Source organism: Trichomycterus rosablanca, chromosome 2 (genome assembly GCF_030014385.1).
Source record: "Trichomycterus rosablanca isolate fTriRos1 chromosome 2, fTriRos1.hap1, whole genome shotgun sequence".
NCBI classification, from domain to species: domain Eukaryota; kingdom Metazoa; phylum Chordata; class Actinopteri; order Siluriformes; family Trichomycteridae; genus Trichomycterus; species Trichomycterus rosablanca.
This window is the reverse complement of record NC_085989.1, coordinates 9,668,846-9,691,804: the sequence shown is the minus strand read 5'-3', so window position 1 is coordinate 9,691,804 and position 22,959 is coordinate 9,668,846. Positions and strand designations below refer to the sequence as shown.

Genomic DNA, 22,959 nt, shown 5'->3' with positions numbered 1-22,959 from the left:
AGCCAACCTCTGGATATGACGCCGAACACGTGGACTCAACTTCTTTGGTCGACCCTGGCGAAGCCTGTTCCGAGTGGAACCTGTCCTGGAAAACCGCTGTATGACCTTGGCCACCATGCTGTAGCTCAGTTTCAGGGTGTTAGCAATCTTCTTATAGCCCAGGCCATCTTTGTGGAGAGCAACAATTCTATTTCTCACATCCTCAGAGAGTTCTTTGCCATGAGGTGCCATGTTGAATATCCAGTGGCCAGTATCAGAGAATTGTACCCAAAACACCAAATTTAACAGCCCTGCTCCCCATTTACACCTGGGACCATGACACATGACACCAGGGAGGGACAACGACACATTTGGGCACAATTTGGACATGTTCACTGTGGGGTGTACTCACTTATGTTGCCAGCCATTTAGACATTAATGGCTGTGTGTTGAGTTATTTTCAGAAGACAGTAAATCTACACTGCTATACAAGTTGTACACTGACTACTCTAAGTTATATCCAAGTTTCATGTCTATAGTGTTGTCCCATGAAAAGATATAATGAAATATTTGCAGAAATGTGAGGGGTGTACTCACTTTTGTGATACACTGTATATACATATACACGTGTCCATTTTATCAGCTCCACTTACCATATAGGAGCACTTTGTAGTTCTACAACTACTGACTGTAGTCCATCTGTTTCTCTACATGCTTTGTTAGCCCCCTTTCATGCTGTTCTTCGATGGTCAGGACCCCCATAGGACCACTACAGAGCAGGTATTATTTAGGTGGTGCATCATTCTCAGCACTGCAGTGACACTGACATGGTGGTGGTAAGGATAAGACACAGCAATGCTGATGGAGTCTTTAAAAACCTCACTGTCACTGCTGGGCTGAGAATAGTCCACCAACCAAATATATCCAGCCAACAGCGCCCCGTGGGCAGCGTCCTGTGCCCACTGATGAAGGTCTAGAAGATGACCAACTCAAACAGCAGCAATAGATGAGCGATCGTCTCTGACTTTACATCTACAAGGTGGACCAACTAGGTAGGAGTGTCTAATAGAGTGGACAGTGAGTGGACACGGTATTTAAAAACTCCAGCAGCAGTGCTGTGTCTGATCCACTCATACCAGCACAACACACACTAACACACCCCCACCGTGTCACTGTCACTGCAGTGCTGAGAATGATCCACCACCTAAATAATACCTGCTCTGTGGTGGTCCTGTGGGGGTCCTGACCATTGAAGAACAGGGTGAAAGCAGTATGTAGAAAAACAGATGGACTACAGTCAGTAATTGTAGAACTACAAAGTGCTGATAAAATGTACAGTGAGTGTAGAAACAAGGAGGTGGTTTTAATGTTATAGCTGATCAGTGTATGTACAGTACATATAATCATACTGGTAGATACAATAGGACAGGAAAGGAACGGGAGAGGCCCGGCGTGCTAACAAAAGCATAACAAAGGTCTTAATTACACAGCAGGTGACACTTATATCCATATTTGAATTCGTCACCTGATCTCTCACCCACCCGCAGCGGCACTCGAACACATATCAAAACACGACGGCATTTGTATTCTAACACGCGCAAACCACACTAAACGAGCTAAACAAACATAGATGCAGAGTTGTTTTTGCATTTAAAGAAATACCCACGAATCAGCGCATGTACACGTCAAACAGGTGTTGGCGCATTTATCACCGTGACTAATGAAGGATGTCGCATTGATCACTAGATAATGATTTTCTAAGCATGCTGGGTTTAACTATCGATAGCCTGTAATGTCAAGGTGTGAAGTAAACGGTAAATCTTTTTTTCATTTAGTCATTTATTTCTTACTTGTTACTAGGGATGCATCGATACCATTTTTCCCCAACCGAGTACGAGTACAAGTACATGTATTTTTGCACTCGCCGATACCGATACCGATACCTATTTAGAATTATGCAATCTGGATCATTATGGAATAGTGTAGTTTTTAGTGTAAAATAGTGCAGTGGAACAGACATCATTGAGAAAGCTTCTGACAAGCTAACGTTAACGTTCATTAATAAACGCACGTAATTAACGTTGTGCACATCATACATGCGATGCGATTCTGCTGATTGAAATATTTACTTTAAAAAGATAATACAGTCCGATCCCATCTGAGCCGATTCTATCAGCACATCCATTCGTGGTTCACCTCGGTAAATCGTAAACGACTCTGAGTCGGCTCCCGCTCTGTGGTGAAAACCAGTATAATTAAGCCTGAGCTTTATAAGGTAAGCGAGTCACACAAAATGTTCCGTAGTATTTGGTGTTTATTTACAACCGCAACATTCATTATAACAGTAAAAACGGAGAATTGACTGAGAAAAGAAACTTACGCTGTGCTTAAAATGAGTCGACTCCTGAATCACTTGTATCGACACTGTGAACAGAGTATTGAACACAAACACGTCCTATAACAGCGGTCGCTGCTTTTGTAACCGGTTATCTTCGCTGTTAGCTCTATTTTGAAGGGGTTTTTTTTTTTGTCAAACGAAACTAAATAACATTAAACGTGCGTGTGAGCGTGGTCAGTGAGAAAAATTCAATCTGTCCTCACACGGTTACAATCACAGCATGTAAAACTGCACAGCTTTCCAACACGTTGAGGTGTGGCACAGACTTTGCCGTCCAACAGGGTGGGCAATACAGTCAAAATCCCCCCCCAGTGTATATGGAATTTAATATACAGCACCAAGACAGGATGTCACAATGAAATACTTTTTTCTTTATGCCCTTATTACAGGTGAATCAGTGCCCAGGGCATACATTAGGTTTTCGGGACCATATTTACAGGACCAGGGCGTGCCTTCCCTAATTGGGTTCAAAAGTCTGATTCTACAAGTGAACACTTGTAGCCTAGTGGTTAAGGTACTGGACTAGTAATTAAAAGGTCGCTGCTTCAAGCACCACCACTGCCAGGTTGCCACTGTTGGGCCCTTGAGCAAGGCCCTTAATCCTCAATTGCTCAGACAGTATACTGTCACACTACTATAAGTCGCTTTGGATAAAAGCGTCCACTAAATGCTGAAGATGTAAACGTAAACAAGCTTCGGCATTTTTTAGGAATTTAACATGATGTTCTCAATGAGACTGCCACTGGCTGGTGAAAAGAAGAGGCCGGGTTGCACAATAGTTTCAACTCTCCTCAGCCAATATTGGGTGGTACAAGCAACAAGAGAACCGGAATAGGGGATTGACAATGATTAGCTTGGGTAAAATAACAGGGGGGCAAGATTCACTTGTGCCCTTAAGCTTCTGCCCCCTATACGGCTACTCCCCAGTGCAGATTTTGATTGCATTACTTGATCTTCAGGCCACAATAGCACCAGTCTTAATCAGTCTCCTCCTGATTAATTTCCTTGCTGTCTTGCCGAGTACTTTCAGGTTTCAGACGCTCAATATTCAAGTTCAGAATAATTTAATTGTAATTGGTCTTTGGAAAACAGTGTGTGGCTCTAGTCCTGTGGTCTTGGACTTGGCTTAGCCCAGTTTTTCCACATATGTTGGGTGATCTGGCTGTGACCGGTGACCTGGCTTTAGAGAAAGCCGCAGTGCTTGGGGGTTTACAGTCCTAAACACTGTGGTGATCAGGGATGTTGAGCTGCTGTTGTTCTGCCTCTCACATACGACCACTCAGGTTTGTTGATGATAATGGAGGTGGGTGCTGACGTTCCAATAGAGCCCTCATGGCTTTTACGCTGAAACGTTTAGGGATGCTGGAATCTCATTGATATTTATATAGTCTGATTTTGTTTATATTCTGTTTTTTCACCACAAGGTTGTTTTGACGAGAGACAGAAGCCAGTAGATTTAAAGCTGTCATGACAACGATAATTTTGCTGCTGGACCGCTGGATGAGAGGGGATACGCAATGTCCGGAACTTACAATTGGACTCTATTCAACAACACATATATATACACCGATAAGACATGACATTATGACCACCTTCCTAATATTGTGTTGGTCCCCCTTTTGCTGCCAAAACAGCCCTGACCCGTCAAGGCATGGAGTCTGACACCTTTCTATCAGAACCAGCATTAACTTCTTCAGCAATTTGAGCTACAGTAGCTCGTCTATTGGATCGCTCCCCACGTGCATCAATGAGCCTTGGCCGCCCATGACCCTGTCGCCGGTTTACCACTGTTCCTTCCTTGGACCACGTTTGATAGATACTGAACACTGCAGCTAGGGAACACCTCACAAGAGCTGCAGTTTTGGAGATGCTCTGACCCAGTTGTCCAGCCATCACAATTTGGTCCTTGTCACACTCACTCAAATCCTTACACTCGCCCATTTTTCCTGCTTCTAACATCAACTTTGAGGATAAAATGTTCACTTGCTGCCTAATATATCCCACCCACTAACAGGTGCCGTGATGAAGAGATAATCAGTGTTATTTACTTTACCTGTCAGTGGTCATAATGTTGTGCCTGGTCGGTGTATATATTTACAAAAGGTAGGTCAGAACAGATTTCTACGACATCACAAGAGATCTTCAGCCCATCAAGTGATGACCACTGCAGTAGGTCACCCAAGGAGGACAGAGGTCACAGTTGAGTCTGGTTACATTCAAGGTTTCTTTCAGTGTTGCTCTCAGCTTGCCCATTGTGCACTGATTGCTGAGGCTTCTTCTTAGACTGAAAACTCTGCGCGTGTACCATGTACTTGTTGCTCCTACAAAACCATTTTTATTTTATTTTTAATAAAAAAAAGCAATAAAATAAACAAAGAAGTGCACATTAGATCGTCCAGCTGCCGTGTTTGCCGTGTTAACAGATGTCACGGTGTACCGGGAATTGAAATTGTTTTCTGGTATCAGATTGAGCCGCTTTATTAAAGCTCTTTGTATCCGTGTGTTCGCGAGGGAAGGAGCGGATAATCGAAGGAGAGTGGATACAGAGGGATGCGTGCAGGGAAGGAGGGGGACGGAACGAGCGTCACGGCGCTTCCACTTCGGGTCGGCCCGGCAACCGTGCTGCTGTCGCTATGACGACAAGGAGACGAGCTTCCCAGCAGGTAAACAAGGTTGCTCTGAATGATGGGGGGAGAAGGAAAAAAGGGCAGATATAAAAGGAGCAAAGGTTAGAGAGCTGGAAGAAAGGAAATTGAACGAGCAAGCGACAGATAAAGGGGAGGCGGATGGTTAACGGCTGCTCTTATTGCCAGAATGTGATTAGTTTAGAGACACTTGTTGGTTTAAAGGCATTAATACTAAAGTGTATGTTGATAGATTAGGGATGGGTGTGGTTATTTGAATAGATGAGTTTGAATGCACTATAATAAACCAAAATGAAATTTTTAATGCATATAAATTAGTACAATACGTTTGCCCAATACCCCAGAGATCAGGGGATCGAATCTCAGCAGTGCTATCAGCTGATTGGGTGGCTAGTCTAGACAGGCAAGATTGGCCGAAACAGCCTAGCAATTGGTTGGTGCTCTAACCCAATATAACCCAATTTAGTGGACAGTGGTAGCCTAGTTGGTAGAGCTTTGGGCTATCAACCAGAAGATTGGCGGTTCAAATCCAGGCTCAGCTATGCATCCACGGTTGGGTCCTTGAGTCTGCTCCAGGGGTGCCATACGATGGTTGACCCTGCGCTCTGACCCCGGCTTCCAAACAAGCTGGCATATGCAAAGAAAGAATTTCATTGTACTGTACATCTATATATGTATAGATGTACAGTACATCTGTACATCTGTACATCTGTACATCTATACATATTTACATACATATTTTTTTCTTCTCTCGCTCTTGTGGAAGACGGACGCACTTTTCCCTCCTCCTCCCCTATCTTCCCTGCTTGGCTTCTCCTGTATTGTATTGTCTCGTCTACTCTACTCTACAGAGTTTTTCTTAGCACAGCTCCTCAAAGAACAAATTATGGAATTGGTTAAATGGTCTCTGAATGCTATTGACACCATCTTCTCATCGAGAAGTTCGGGTTCGGGGGAACCCACATGCCCCGACGGAACGCAGATGGCAGGATACGCGATGGACTCGTGGGGGAAGTGGAGGGTCGTGTGCCTGGCACCTCTTTCGTTGGAGGACGTAGAGGATGTTTACCTATTCGGAATTTTGATTGTGGGGTTTTTGCTGTTTGGATTAGGCTTTGCCCTGCTGTATCGGGAAATTAAAAGAGTTGGGTCAGTTGTCAAAGGTCCCCAGAAACTGCCCAATTTGATTGAGATGGTGGGAAGAGCCGTTGGAACTCAGACTGTGAATATTAGTCGCAATATGGATTCAATCTTGGAGAAACTAACGGTTTTGCGAAATGAGATGAACCAGAGACGCATTCATTCTGAGAGTTTGTGTTAAATTTTTATTAGTGCTCAGACAAAACAACAGTCATTTCTGCTCTTGGCTCCCCTGTTATCAGCTACGGCCTCGCTGATAAGTAAATTCCTCAAGAGGACCTGCTGCGATGTACCGACCCCCCTTCACTGACTGTTTTTCATTCTGGGCAGTAAGACAGCCATGTTATCGCGAACTTTGTACAGACTTTTCTTGCTGCAGGAATGGAGGATTGACAGAACTTTTCCCGAACCCCAACCCAACGTCTCCACTCTCTTAGCTTAATCCCACCAATACGGCAGGACGGGTCTGCAGTGCGCGCCGGCATACTGGCTGCGAATCGCTGGGGCTGCTTGTCGTAGTTTGGTTACTTTTCCTATCCCCACATCCCTAACCCGTGGCTCGTTGTGTGACTATGTTATGTTCTTATGTTTACATGTGCTTGTGTGCTGTAAGGAGCTTTTTTTTGTGTTACCATAGTGTGCTCCTTAGGGAGCACAATGTGGTTGCTGTTTTTTTTTATCTCCTACTCTCCCAACGAGTTACCATTTCTTGTTTAACGATGTGAATTTCCCCATTGAGGGACTAATAAAGGATTATCTTATCTTATCTTATCTTATGTAGTCTAGTCTAGTCTAGTCAGTGCGCTCTCAGTGCCAGTCCCAAGCCTGAATTTAAATAAGGAGAGTTGGGTCAGGAAGGGAATGTGCCAAATCAGTTACGCATCCAGAATGATCCACTGTGGCGACCCCTAAATACGGGTGCAGCCGAAAGAACAAATAATTGAAAAGCAGCATCCAAGTTTTGCATAAAATAAAATCAGGTACACAGAAATTGGTCAAGCGTGATGAGTAATTTTGCATATTACACATCAAAAAGCAAACAGATGTCTACCTGGCTAATCAGACACATTTGAATGCAAGTTTGCTACGTGTGGTTAGTGTAAATGCGTGATACACGCCTCGTCAAGAGCAAGTCCAGTTACAAGTCTTATAAATGAATGGAACAGGTTAGAAGTAGCATGATACTATTCACTTCTTGTTGTTATGTGGAATATAAACAAAATGTAGATGTAATGTAGACGTTTGATTGAATGATTCTGGCATGTCCACATCTGATGCCAAGTTCACACTACACGACTTTCCAAGTCGTCAGGTCGCTGTACAGTTCACACTACACGACTGGATCTCTTGTAATCGGGAGTCTTTCGAGTCGGTTGTGGCTTTCACACTACACCATCTATCACCAACTGGAATCGCAGGCGAGCTTCTCTGGTATCCCAAACTACGTTCTGTCACGAAAGCAAACGGGGTTTAATGATACCACGTCCAAAAATGCACGTCAACAAGTAGCGAGCGATCAAAGTTGTTTGTGCACTGATGTGCAGCGTTTTTTTTTTTTTGCTGTGGTGTGCTGGGGTGGTGGCATCAAGGCTGGAGATGCCAACAAACTAAATAAGCTGGTCAGGAAAGCCAGTTCTGTGGTGGGTCTACAGCTGGACAGTCTGGAGGTAGTACAGTGGGGCCAAAAAGTATTTAGTCAGCCACTGATTGTGCAAGAAAAAAAAATGCAGGAAATCACATTGTAGGATTTTTAAAGAATTTATTTGTAAATTATGGTGGAAAATAAGTATTTGGTCAATAACAAAAGTTCAACTCAATACTTTGTAACATAACCTTTGTTGGCAATGACAGAGGTCAAACGTTTCCTGTAAGTCTTCACCAGGTTTGCACACACTGTAGCTGGTATTTTGGCCCATTCCTCCATGCAGATCTCCTCTAGAGCAGTGATGTTTTGGGGCTGTCGCTGGGCAACACGGACTTTTAACTCCCTCCACAAATTTTCTATGGGGTTGAGGTCTGGAGACTGGCTAGGCCACTCCAGGACCTTGAAATGCTTTTTACGGAGCCACTCCTTCGTTGCCCGAGCGGTGTGTTTGGGATCATTGTCATGCTGGAAGACCCAGCCACGTTCCATCTTCAATGCTCTCACTGATGGAAGGAGGTTTTGGCTTAAAATCTCACGATACATGGCCCCGTTCATTCTTCCCTTAACACGGATCAGTCGTCCTGTCCCCTTTGCCGAAAAACAGCCCCAAAGCATGATGTTTCCACCCCCATGCTTCACAGTAGGTATGGTGTTCTAGGGATGCAACTCAGCCTCCAAACACGACGAGTTGAGTTTTTACCAAAAAGTTCCATTTTGGTTTCATCTGACCACATGATATTCTCCCAATCCTCTTCTGGATCATCCATATGCTCTCTGACAAACTTCAGACGGGCCTGGACATGTACTGGCTTAAGCAGGGGGACACGCCTGGCACTGCAGGATTTGAGTCCCTCTCGGCATAGTGTGTATACTGATGGTAGCCTTTGTTACTTTGGTCCCAGCTCTCTGCAGGTCATTCATCAGGTCCCTCCGTGTAGTTCTGGGATTTTTGCTCACCGTTCTCATGATTATTTTGACCCCACGGGATGAGATCTTGACCCCAAGGGAGATTATCAATGGTCTTGTATGTCTACCATTTTCTTACAATTGCTCCCACAGTTGATTTATTCACACCAACCTGCTTGCCTATTGTAGATTCACTCTTCCCAGCCTGGTGCAGGTCTACAATTTTCTTCCTGGTGTCCTTCGACAGCTCTTTGGTCTTGGCCATGGTTGAGTTTGGAGTCTGACTGTTTGAGGCTGTGGACAGGTGTCTTTTATACAGATAACGAGGTCAAACAGGTGCCATTAATACAGGTAACGAGTGGAGGACAGAAGAGCTTCTTAAAGAAGAAGTTACAGGTCTGTGAGAGCCAGAAATCTTGCTTGTTTGTTATTGACCAAATACTTATTTTCCACCATAATTTACCAATAAATTATTTAAAAATCCTACCATGTGATTTCCTGGTAGTGATTTCCTACCATGTGATTTTTTTTCCTCATTTTGTCTCTCATAGTTGAAGTGTACCTATGATGAAAATTACAGACCTCTCTCATCTTTCTAAGTAGGAGAACTTGCACAATCAGTGGCTGACTAAATACTTTTTGGCCCCACTGTATGTGAGAGGAGAACAAAGGACAAAATCAGGGCCATCCTGAATAATCCTTCTCACCCTCTCAGTGAGGAACTATGGCGGCTGGGTAGTTATTTTAGTCATAGACTAATTCCACCGAAAAGTAAGACGGAGCGCTTCAGACGTTCTTTTGTGCCAACTGCCATCAAACTGCATAACAATAGCAGAATACACAGACTGTCCTCACACTGATGAGCCAGCTCCCCCCCTACAATAACTCAAGATCCCCCCTACCCTTTTGCCCAGCACTGGACTCTGTTTCATTATTTACACATATGTATATATTAGAATATATATTGTTTGTATTATATTGTAGTAATTGCCATACTGATGTATAATAGCAATTGCATTGCATAGCAAATTTCTTTCCTTATTTTTCTATTTTATTCTACTTTTATTTACTCTACTTACTGTACTTACACTGTACTGGAGCTGCTGTAACACTCAAATTCCCCCCATGGGGATCAATAAAATAATCTTATCTTATCTTATCTTATCTTAAAATCAAAGAGAAAAATAAATGAATCCGAGTGGATTTGGCAACGCTACCAGCAGGGATTGTTTTGTTCTGTAGCGAGTTGGAGGTTGGATGGTTTGGCGTGGGCGATAAGTTCACAAATACTGTAAAGCTTGTGTGTGTGCCGATGTATTCTGATATAAACTATATTATCCCCCCCTCACCACACTCATTGCCAGTCGCAACCGACTGATCCAGATATTCAACATGCTGGATATCTCTCCTTAGTCACTCGGATCGAGTTGTTGAGTAGTTCACACATAGCGATTGAGAGACGAGTTTAGATCGCCGAGCGAACGCCGAGTTGCTCACCAATCGGCCAGCGAAAATCAGGGCAAAAATCGTGTAGTGTGAACTAGGCATAAGCTACAAACAGTAGGTAAACATGAAGTGCTTTTTTAATGCCTTTTCCTACCAATTTAGAGTAGCCAATCCGCTGCCGGGGACCCCGATGGCATCCAAGGAAGGTGTATATTCGCCTGACACACACTACCCCCGACGTGTGTGCAGTCCACCAATCCACTTTTATTCTCCCATACTAAGGTGGATTTGCGCGTGAGGTCAGCTTCGCGTACGGAGAGCCACGCCCTAATCTATCTGCTGCTCCACTTTATGTACAGCCACCCTGGGCAACCAAGGTTCTTACACAGCAATGATAACCCCACCCCTTTTTAGTCAGGTCTTTTTCCACCCAGCAGACTGGAGGCCAGTTTTGTCTGCTGCAGGCATTAGCCAATTGGTATCAGAGCCGAGAGCCAAGGGCAGCTGTAGCGTAGTGGTTAAGGTACTGGACTAGTAATCAAAAGGTCGCTGGTTCAACCCCCACCGCTGTCAGATTGCTGCCGATGGGCCCTTGAACAAGGCCCTTAACCCTCAAATGCTCAGACTGTATAGAGTCACACTGCTGTAAGTCGCTTTGGATAAAGGCGTCTGCTCAATGCCGAAAATCAAAATTAAATGAATGAAATGAGATTCGAACCCTGCTGTTTAAAATCTCGGAGCCTGATATGAATAATTTTGTGGGGATATTAAAACTATGGGAATATTTCAATATTAAAAGCAGTTTAAATATCCATCACCAAACACACTACTCGAAATTCAATACAAGATTCAATACTTTTTCCACATATCCCAGCTTGTTTGGAAGCCGGGGTCAGAGCGCAGGATCAGTCGTTGTACGGCGCCCCTGGAGCAGACAGGGTTAAGGGCCTTGCTCAAGGGCCCAACAGAGGCTGAACAGACAATCTTCTGATTAATAACCCAAAGCTCTTCTGCTGACAACCAGGCACACACACACACAGACGTACACACACATCCCACACAAACACACTTAATCTACGGCAGGGGATTTCACTAGGATTATAGGATATTAAGTCCAGAGATGATTCAATCAAATCATATTCCTCATCCATCCCTGTGTGCAAGCTTCATGTACATACACTTTGTATACATTTCTACATACACACTGTGATCATACATGCAGTTTTAACATGAAGATCCTACAAAAGGCAACAATTGATATTTAATTAATTATATAGTCTGAAGATATTCCAGAAAAGCTGGGATACATTAATCTTTGATTAATGTTTGTTTAATTCTTTTATATCTATATTTAACTGACAAGTACAAACATTTCCAATTTTGTTGTAAATATAAACACTATAAACTACAGTATATATTATACATGTATACACCAATCAGGCATAACATTATGACCACCTCCTTGTTTCTACACTCATTGTCCATGTTATAAGCTCCACTTACCATATAGAAGCACTTTGTAGTCTACAATTACTGAATGTAGTCCATCTGTTTCTCTACATACCTTATTAGCCTGCTTTCACCCTGTTCTTCAATAGTCAGGACCCCCACAGGACCACCGCCGAGCAGGTATTATTTGGGTGGTGGGTCATTCTCAGCTCTGCAGTGACACTGACATGGTGGTGGTGTGTTAGTGTGTGTTGTGCTGGTATGAGTGGATGAGACACAGCAGCACTGCTGGAGTTTTTAAACACCTCACTGTCACTGCTGGACTGAGAATAGTCCACCAACCATTAATATCCAGCCATCAGCGCCCCGTGGGCAGCGTCCTGTGACCACTGACGAAAGTCTAAAAGATGACCGACTCAAACAGCAGCAATAGATGAGCGATCGTCTCTGACTTTACATCTACAAGGTGGACCGACCAGGTAGGAGTGTCTGATAGAGTGGACAGTGAGTAGACACGGTATTCAAAAACTCCAGCAGCGCTGCTGTGTCTGATCCACTCATACCAGCACAACACACACTAACACACCACCACCATGTCAGTGTCACTGCAGTGCTGAGAATGATCCACCACCTAAATAATACCTGCTCTGTGGGGGTACTGTGGTGGTCCTGACCATTGAAGAACAGCATAAAAGGGGGCTAACAAAGCTTGCAGAGAAACAGATGGACTACAGTCAGTAATTGTAGAACTACGAAGTGTTTCTATATGGTAAGTGGAGCTGATAAAATGGACAGTGTAGAAACAAGGAGGTTTTAAATGTCATGGATGATCAGTGTATGTATAAGTAACAAGTTAATTACCCTTAGGGGATCAATAAAGTCTTATCCTATCTTATCTTAAGTTGTCATAATTGGGTCTTTGCAGGCAAACATAGATAATGGCTCAAAATATTGTGCCAAACTTATTTAAAGAATTGATAATCATAACATTTTTCAACATAAAATTGCTAATAATTTAATGTTTTACCATCTACTGTACAAAATATGACAAAGAGATTCAAGCAATCCAGAGAAATCTAAGTCCTTTAAGCCCTCAGTCAACACTGCATTAGAAAAAGTCCCCTTACTGTGATAGACAGAGCTACAAGGGCTCGGGAGTACTTCGGAAAACCATTGTTGCTTTACACAGTCTGCCACAGGCGTCTGCAGCAGTAAAGGAAGTTACAATTAAGGGAAATTAATACAACTAGATTGGGAGGACAAGGGGGGAAAATTCTCTTTCAACATAAGTGTCTTATGTTGAGAGGAATAGTGCGTGAGAATTCTTGATGATCGTAGCAGGAGACTACTGTTCCATGTGCTTTTTTAAAAAGGTGCAGAAATTAAATGAACATAATTTATTTTTATCAGGTTATTCTCACTCCCTTTCTCTCTCACACACAAGCACGCACGCACGCACGCCAACTCCATTTAGTTTCATCAAACATATGAACCAACATGATTGCACATGGGTATTATTCCCATTTCCATAGCCTCAGGGGTGTGTGTGTGCGTGTACACAGGGGTGTAGGGGTGTGTGGGTGTGTGTGTGTGTGTGTGTGTGTGTGTGTGTGTGTGTGTAAGTAAATCTCATATTTCCTCCCACAAATGTAAATGCACATAGATTTCGAAGCCTTCGTGTCTGTGTCTACACAAAGCCTAATTCCTTCTCTCCCTCCACCCAATCATCAAACGGCGCTGGTCGTGGCATCGCTCCCGTTCCCTAGCAACCCAGCATCCCTAGTCCCAGCTGTCTCCCGGCAACAGGACCTGTGACCATAATCAACCTGCTACCCCACCCCCAATGACACACTCGCTCTCCTTCACTCTTTCGACAATGCTCTTTCTCGGAGTGTGTGTGTGCTTTCTCTAATCGTACAGACAGGCGAGAATAAAAAGCTGGCTGCACACGCACACACACATACATAAATAAATAATCTAAAGACACTTGTTTTGTCATTCTGTAAACAATATAAGGCTGGGAAATGTAACTTTCTGACACTCGTGTGTATGCGCTTTTATATAATGGAGCACATACAGTGTAGGATTCAAACAGCTATAATCAACAAGCTATTGGCAGGAACATAGCGGCTCAGGAACTATCCTCACCGGCGTTCGCTGAGCATTTATACCGCGCCTTAAGGCAGGATGAATAATACCTCGCCCTCTCTGGACCAGTCATCAAATCCCAAGACGCAGTTCAATGCCTGAACCTGTCAATAGGCTGAAATTCATTAGCCGTAGTCACGTAACGGTGTGTTAACACCAAGCTACGTTCAACAGCTGCTGAATTTCAGATTTCACCAGATTTCCCATGATTCTCTTTATTATTTATCAGGGTTACATTTGTGACAGGACAGGTAGTTACTGGTTACACAAGCTTCATCAGTTCACAAGTTTAATGTCAAACACAGTCATGGACAATTTAGTATCTCCAATTCGCCTCACTTGCACGTCTTTGGACTGTTGGAGGGAACCGGAGCTCCCGGAGGAAACCCACAGACACGGGGAGAACATGCAAACTCCACACAGAAAGCACCCGGAGCGCTCCACCTGGCGATTGAACCACATGGGGATTGTATTTTAACTTTTAGTGCATCCAATTTCCCAATTGCGTCATGGTTCCTCTCCACTAATGCCGACCCCAGCTCTGATTGAGGAGAGCGAAGCTAACCCACGCCCCCTCCGTCACGTAGGCAGCAGCCGTATGCATCTTGTCACCTACACTTGACGAGCACTGTGTACGGAGAGACACACCCTGATCAGCGCACTATTTTTCCCGTCTCTGTGCATGCGCCATCAATCAGCCAGCAGAGGTCTTAATATCCCTATGAACAACAGGCCAATCGTTCTTCATGTGGCTGCTCAGCCCAGCCGGCAGGCAGAGCTGAGACTCGATATGATGTATTCAAGATCCCAGCTCTGGTGTTCTAGCGTGTGTTTTTACCGCTGCGCAACCTGAGCGGCAACCCAGGACCTTCTTGCTGTGATGTTCATCTTCTGGATGTTCACTGTCTGCGTATTGAATAGCACTCTATACTATTCTATCCCATTCTATTCTATTTCTAATCAAAAATACAATGTGTTGTTGAGACCTACGGGAGATATTTTTATTTTAGTGATTTGACTGGACATATAAATACACATCATAAAGTAATAAATAGTGTAGTTGGGAGGTGAAGACAAGCTAGCAGACAGGGTGGAGTGGGTGGCATAGAGTGGCAAGAGTGATTTGTGATAGAAAGATATCTGCCCGAGTGAAAGGGAGAGTTTAGCATACAGTAGTGAGGCCTGTTTTTGTTGGATGGCTTGGAGGCAGCGGTGCTGACAAGAAGACAGGAAAAGGGGGCTGAAGGTGGCAGAGATGAAGCTGCGATTCTTATTGGGAGTGATGATGATGATGGATAAGATTAGGAATGTATTTTTAGAGGGACATTATAGGGCGGGATTGAAATGGTTTGAGCATGTGCAGAGGAGGGATGAGAGCTCTGTGGGGAGCAGGGTGTTGAAGTTGGAGACGACAAGTTGGGATTTAAATTTCATCGACTGCTTTATCCTGGTCAGGGTCACGGGTGCAATTCCACCTGGGGACAAGAAACTGGGCACAAGTCACTCCCACCCGAGGAGGATGGGTCCGTGCTGAGTCTGGTTCCTCTCAAGGTTTCTTCCTGTAATCTTAAGGAAGTCGCCCTTGGCTTGCTCAAAATAAGGGTTTTTGGTCAGTCGGTTGGGGATCGCTGGTCTATAGGACAGCTTAGAAGTATGACTCGGCATATATGCCAAGGTAGAAAACGGCAGTTTAATAGATACTTAAACGAGGACATGGTGTCATTGATGCATAGCACCTTTGTGACTGGTCTTTACAAGACTACCTAACCTATGGCTTCTAGGAGGGTGGGGTGTTGGGACGAGAATTTTCATTACTAGACTAGATTTATTCTATCATATAATTTATGAGTATAATTTAATGACTGCCGTGAAATATGTCACTATTTTCACTCCTACCAAGTTGGTCCACCTTGTAGATGTAAAGTCAGAGACGATCGCTCATCTATTGCTGCAGTTTAAGTCGGTCATATTGTAGACCTTCATCAGTGGTCACATGACGCTGCCCACAGGGCGCTGTTGGCTGGATATATTTTTGGTTGGTGGACTATTCTCAGTCCAGCAGTGACAGTGAGGTGTTTAAAAACTCCAGCAGCACTGCTGTGTCTTATCCACTCATACCAGCACAACACACACTAACACACCACCACCATGTCTGTGTCACTGCAGAGCTGAGAATGATCCACCACCCAAATAATACCTGCTCTGTGGTGGTCCTGGGAGTCCTGACCATTGAAGAACAGCATGGAAGGTGGGTAACTAAGCATGCAGAAAAACAGATAGACTACAGTCAGTAATTGTAGAACTACAAAGTGCTTCTGTATGGTAAGTGGAGCTGATAAAATGGACAGTGAGAGTAGAAACAAGGAGGTGGTTTTAATGTTATGGCTGATCAGCTAAAAACATGACTCGGGTAATTCTGTGGACGCAGAGGGGGGCGTGTCAAAACATGGACGGGTATTTTCATTACCATGAAGCCTCGTACTGTCAGTGGATGTTCTAGGTCTAGACTAGGCTGTGTAGTTGCTTCAATTTATTCTATCATTCAATTAAGGAGTGTAATTTAATGACTGCGGTAAAATGTGTCATTATTTATTAAACTCTTTGAAAAACGAGGTCCGTGAAATTAAGGACATTTTCTCGTGAATTTATTAGGGCTCTGGTCATTAATAATAATAATAATAATAATTCAAACGCAGATTCAGCGTAGACCAAACCTGGGTTCCTCTGTACCAAGTGTTTATCCAACATCTGTTCTTTCCATTTCATTTCCAGCACATTTGTTCGCACCCTTCATTAAACATCTGCGTGTGACGCCTCCCATGTGCAGCATGTCATACAAATGTAACCATGATTAAAACAAACACGACCTGTTCTTCACACAGACAGCCCAGTTAACCTGTTTTTTTTTTTTTCCTCTTCAGTCCAGCCTCTTCATCATCGAGCGCATTATATACCGGCTAATATTGATTCTGAGGACATTCGGAGAAACGCGGCACGTCTGACAGATGAGAGCCGCGTGGATTCTTGGCGTGTGTGATGCGTTTGAGAAACGAAATCCACCACGACCAAGCTATCAATCAAACGACGGGACCGTCCTGCAAAAGCCTGTGATTAATAAACGAATCATTCGCAGAACAGATGTGATTCATTTCCACGACAGAAGGCGTTGTTACTGCGGTTCCAAATGCTCTCTGCTTTTGGCAAGCTTTAGACCGGGAGTTCTGGTAATCTTTTGTCGATCTAATTATGGGAGAAGAGGAACAAAAAACTGAGCGGAGCACCTCATCAGAATGAGTCGTTCATTTTCTAAAAACAGTTGGATTGTGTCGTCTGCTCAGATGTTTGTTTGATTGTTCTTGCTACGACGTCTTGTTTGAAATGTAGCTATTTTTAACTGAACATGATGGAACCTTTCCAAATGCTTGGTCGGGGTCTGTATGCTAAATAACTATGTAACTAACACTGTGGCTACAATATATCAAGATATACATACATATATAAAAAGGGGGTGCTCAGGTGGGGCAATGGGTCTATAACGCTTGTCCACAGGGTATCAGGGTATTTCTGACTTCTGTTTCCAGTCTAGCAAATGTCTAGTGGTTAAAGTACTGGACTAGTAATCAAAAGGTTGCTGGTTCAAGTCACGCCACTGTCAGGTTGGCAGGGTAGCGCCCTACATATAAATATATAAAGTACTGGACTAGTAATCAAAAGGTGCGGTATATATATATATATACAGTGTATCACAAAAGTGAGTACACCCATCACATTTCTGCAGATATTTAAGTATATCTTTTCATGGGACAACACTGACAAAATGACACTTTAACACAATGAAAAGTAGTCTGTGTGCAGCTTATATAACAGTGTAAATTTATTCTTCCCTCAAAATAACTCAATATACAGCCATTAATGTCTAAACCACCGGCAACAAAAGTGAGTACACCCCTAAGTGAAAGTTCCTGAAGTGTCAATATTTTGTGTGGCCACCATTATTTCCCAGAACTGCCTTAACTCTCCTGGGCATGGAGTTTACCAGAGCTTCACAGGTTGCCACTGGAATGCTTTTCCACTCCTCCATGATGACATCACGGAGCTGGCGGATATTCGAGACTTTGCGCTCCTCCACCTTCCGCTTGAGGATGCCCCAAAGATGTTTTATTGGGTTTAGGTCTGGAGACATGCTTGGCCAGTCCATCACCTTTACCCTCAGCCTCTTCAATAAAGCAGTGGTCGTCTTAGAGGTGTGTTTGGGGTCATTATCATGCTGGAACACTGCCATGCGACCCAGTTTCCGGAGGGAGGGGATCATGCTCTGCTTCAGTATTTCACGGTACATATTGGAGTTCATGTGTCCCTCAATGAAATGTAACTCCCCAACACCTGCTGCACTCATGCAGCCACAGACCATGGCATTCCCACCACCATGCTTGACTGTAGGCATGACACACTTATCTTTGTACTCCTCACCTGATTGCCGCCACACATGCTTGAGACCATCTGAACCAAACAAATTAATCTTGGTCTCATCAGACCATAGGACATGGTTCCAGTAATCCATGTCCTTTGTTGACATGTCTTCAGCAAACTGTTTGCGGGCTTTCTTGTGTAGAGACTTCAGAAGAGGCTTCCTTCTGGGGTGACAGCCATGCAGACCAATTTGATGTAGTGTGCGGCGTATGGTCTGAGCACTGACAGGCTGACCCCCCACCTTTTCAATCTCTGCAGCAATGCTGACAGCACTCCTGCGCCTATCTTTCAAAGACAGCAGTTGGATGTGACGCTGAGCACATGCACTCAGCTTCTTTGGACGACCAACGCGAGGTCTGTTCTGAGTGGACCCTGCTCTTTTAAAACGCTGGATGATCTTGGCCACTGTGCTGCAGCTCAGTTTCAGGGTGTTGGCAATCTTCTTGTAGCCTTGGCCATCTTCATGTAGCGCAACAATTCGTCTTTTAAGATCCTCAGAGAGTTCTTTGCCATGAGGTGCCATGTTGGAACTTTCAGTGACCAGTATGAGAGAGTGTGAGAGCTGTACTACTAAATTGAACACACCTGCTCCCTATGCACACCTGAGACCTAGTAAAACTAACAAATCACATGACATTTTGGAGGGAAAATGACAAGCAGTGCTCAATTTGGACATTGAGGGGTGTAGTCTCTTAGGGGTGTACTCACTTTTGTTGCCGGTGGTTTAGACATTAATGGCTGTATATTGAGTTATTTTGAGGGAAGAATAAATTTACACTGTTATATAAGCTGCACACAGACTACTTTTCATTGTGTCAAAGTGTCATTTTGTCAGTGTTGTCCCATGAAAAGATATACTTAAATATCTGCAGAAATGTGAGGGGTGTACTCACTTTTGTGATACACTGTACATACATATATAAAAAGGGGGTGCTCAGGTGGGGCAATGGGTCTATAACGCTTGTCCACAGGGTATCAGGGTATTTCTGACTTCTGTTTCCAGTCTAGCAAATGTCTAGTGGTTAAAGTACTGGACTAGTAATCAAAAGGTTGCTGGTTCAAGTCACGCCACTGTCAGGTTGGCAGGGTAGCGCCCTACATATAAATATATAAAGTACTGGACTAGTAATCAAAAGGTGCGGTATATATATATATATATATATATATATATACAGTATATACAGTATATATACATATATGGGGGTGCTCAGGTGGCACAATCTAAAATGTTTGCCCACAGGGTATTTCTGCCGTCTGTTTCCAGTCTAGCAATTAAGGTACTGGACTAGTAATCAGAAGGTTGCTGGTTCAAGTCTGCACCACTGTCAGGGTGGTAGGGGTGCTCAGGTGGCGCAATTGTCTAAAACGCTTGCCCACAGGGTATTTCTGCCTTCTGTTTCCAGTCTAGCAAATGTCTAGCCATTAAGGTACTGGACTAGTAATCGGAAGGTCGCTGGTTCAAGTCGTGCTACTGTCAGGTTTGTTTCAATTGTGTCGACTGCTCAAATGTTTGTTTGATTGTTGTTGCATTGTGGGGCAATGGGTCTATAACGTTTGCCAACAGGGTATTTTTTGCCTTCTGTTTCCAGTCTAGCAAATGTCTAGTGGTTAAAGTACTGGACTAGTAATCGGAAGGTTGCTGGTTCAAGTCGCGCCACTATCAGGTTGGTAGGGTAGCGCCCTTTATGTATATATGGGGGTGCTCAGGTGGCACAATGGTCTAAAACGCTTGCCCACAGGGTATTTCTGCCGTCTGTTTCCAGTCTAGCAATTGTCTAGCAATTAAGGAACTGCACTAGTAATCAGAAGGTTGCTGGTTCAAGTCACGCCACTGTCAGGTTGGTAGGGTAGCGCCCTACATATAAATATATAAAGTACTGGACTAGTAATCAAAAGGTTGCTGGTTCAAGTCGCGCCACTGTGGTGGGGTAGCGCCTTTTATCTACACTCACTGTCCACTTCATCAGCTCCACTTACCATATAGGAGCACTTTGAAGTAATACAATTACTGACTGTAGTCCATCTGTTTCTCTGCATGCTTTGTTAGCCTGCTTTCATGCTGTTCTTCAATGGTCAGGACCACCACAGGACCACTACAGAGCAGGTATTATTTGGGTGGTGGGTCATTCTCAGTACTGCAGTGACACTGACATGGTGGTGGTGTGTTAGTGTGTGTTGTGCTGGTATGAGTGGATCAGACATTGCAGCACTGCTGGAGTTTTTAAACTCCTTATTGTCACTGCTGGACTGAGAATAGTCCACCAACCAAACATATCCAGCCAACAGCGCCCCATGGGCAGCGGCCTGTGACCACTGATGAAGGTCTAGAAGTTGACCAACTCAAACAGCAGCAATAGATGAGCGATCGTCTCTGACTTTCCATTTACAAGGTGGACCAACTAGGTAGGAGTGTCTAATAGAGTGTGTATATGTGTGTGTGTGTGTGTGTGTGTGTGTGTGGTTTTGATGCGTTTATAAGCTAGCCCACAGATGCCGAGATCCGAGTTCGGCCAGGCGTCTACACAGACATGACAGACTACGCCTGAGGGTTGATGGCTGAAGCCTTGCGATGGACTAGCGCCATGTACAGGGTATTTCTGCTTTCTGTTTCCAGTCTAGCGAATGCCTAGCGGTTGAGGTTCTGGACTAGTAATCGGAAGGTCGCTGGTCAGCGATGAAGGGACACACCCTTCACCCCTTGTGCACATTTATCAGGACATTGTAAAATACATTCGATTATTTAACTATTTTATTTATTTATATTAGAAATCTGTTTACTGAAGGACTTTAAATCGGGGAATTCACTGACCTAATACACGTGCGCAGTAGTCAACCGCTTCTTTTCACCTGCACGAGGCAGGTTCACACAGGCATCGGTATAGCTTGACAAACGGAGAGCCACACACTGCTATCCATTATTCCCTGTCTGTGCTTAGGCGCCCAGCCAGCAGAGGCCGCAATCGTATTAGCAGTGAGGAATCCCTTCATACCCTCATGTCTGTGTAGGCGCCCGGCCGGCCGATAGCAGAGCCGAGATCCAAACTCAAGAGCTGAGCACTGCTACAGATCGTATTGACGTATTATTTATAACGTCTAGCATTATGTGTTTGTTTAAGGTTCACGGATTGTTTATTAAAATCCATATAAGTATGTAAAAATATATGTTTTATTAAAGAAGAAGTATTGGTTGTGGTTTTCAGTCCACGAGGAATAAAAACAGCATTAAAAAAAATAAATGGTTCCGATACAGAGCAGATTTTTGAGCGCTTGAATGAATCGAGCTGCCACTGTAGATGCATGTCTATCTGATTGAGTTCTACTTCACCGACTTTAATCATCAAAGGACACAAACACACACACACACACACAGCCTAACAGATGTCTGAGTTTAAGCAGATAGATGCGCTCCCCCAACACACCCACCCTCCCCCACCACTCCAGGCTCATTATGTCAAATTTTCATTCACTCATTCACTGGTTCCTCCCCTTCCCCCTTTCATTTATTCCTCCAATTTTTCTTTAATTACCCCTTCTTTCACCTCGCTCTGAACCCCCTTCGCCCCGGCACTACACCCCCTTGTTTGTTCCCACACTGATTTTTAAATTTTTTGGACGCCGACACTAACGAATTTCATCTTACAGTCTTACAATGATGACACTTGAGTGATGTCATAAACACACACACACACACACACAGCTGATGCTATGCTGTATTGTCATGACAAAACAAAATGCGACCACATTTTACCCCCAGCAGACGCCCATCCCAAAAAACGGGTTACGCTCCCTCGGCTCCGTGTCCCAATATAGAAACAGAATCCAATCTAATATCCGCGTTTATTTATTAACCCGGGCAGGTCATATCGCACTACAAACGACAATATGCTAGGTTATTAAATTATCGATCTAAAAGGTTCGCTGGGCTCTTATCTAGAGGAACACGGCGCGCACAGACAGCATCCTCTACCCCCCACCATCCCGCTCGGTCGCAGCACCTGCCCTTTCCCTCCCCCCCACAATGCAAGCCTATCACGTCTCTCAATTCCAAACACATGCACAAAAACACATCCACACAAACAACAGCCAAACCTGACCTGCCTGCCTGTCTGTCTGTCTGCCATTTCCCCAGCACAGTACTCATCACAGCGTGCTAATTCTGTTAAACCGTAATTAAGTCGGGCCTAATTCTACACACGCTGACAAGAACCGAGGCTCAACCGGAGTTCACAAATGAGATTCCGACCTTCAGAAGAAGATGCAGCCGTCTCATTTCCTGCCTTAGGAAATTAGGCTCAGTTCAAGGAATGGTTGAGGCTAAAAATGACACTGGCGACCGTTATATTGTGATTTAAATGGAGATGAGCGAGCGAAACATGCAGGATCAGGCTTGGGGTTAGCAAACTAGAGTAAGCAACATCTAGACTCATTTGTTTCAGGTTATAATGACTGAGTAGGACCATTTCTGCGTAATAATGGGAAAAAAAAATACAACTAGTGCGGTTGTTTCACCACCAGAATGAAACCGTGCTGGGTATAGATGGTACACGGTCTACCCCTGTTTATTCTGGTTAGGGTCACGGTTTCCACAGAATTACTGGACGCAATACAGTAACACGTGCCAGACAGGATTCCAATCCATCGCTACCTCCTCCCATCTTAGATGTAGCCAATCATGTCTTCCGATAATGCCGCTGGTGATTCGAAACCTGGATCGCAGTAGTGGGCGAGCATCG

General features: G+C 44.1%; 1 protein-coding gene and 1 long non-coding RNA gene across 6 annotated transcripts in view; one reads left to right on the top strand and one right to left on the bottom strand.

Moving 5' to 3' along the window:
• LOC134330084 (uncharacterized) overlaps positions 1-21,399 on the top strand; it is a 28,489-nt gene extending 7,090 nt beyond the window's left edge. The window contains exons 2-3 of the long non-coding RNA XR_010014973.1: positions 4,894-5,040; positions 20,706-21,399. This is a non-coding gene — a long non-coding RNA (uncharacterized LOC134330084). The remainder of the gene's footprint in view (positions 1-4,893; positions 5,041-20,705) is intronic.
• Positions 1-22,959, bottom strand: part of celf3a (cugbp, Elav-like family member 3a) — a 55,216-nt gene that overhangs the window by 20,594 nt on the left and 11,663 nt on the right. The gene's annotated exons all lie outside the window — the stretch shown is intronic.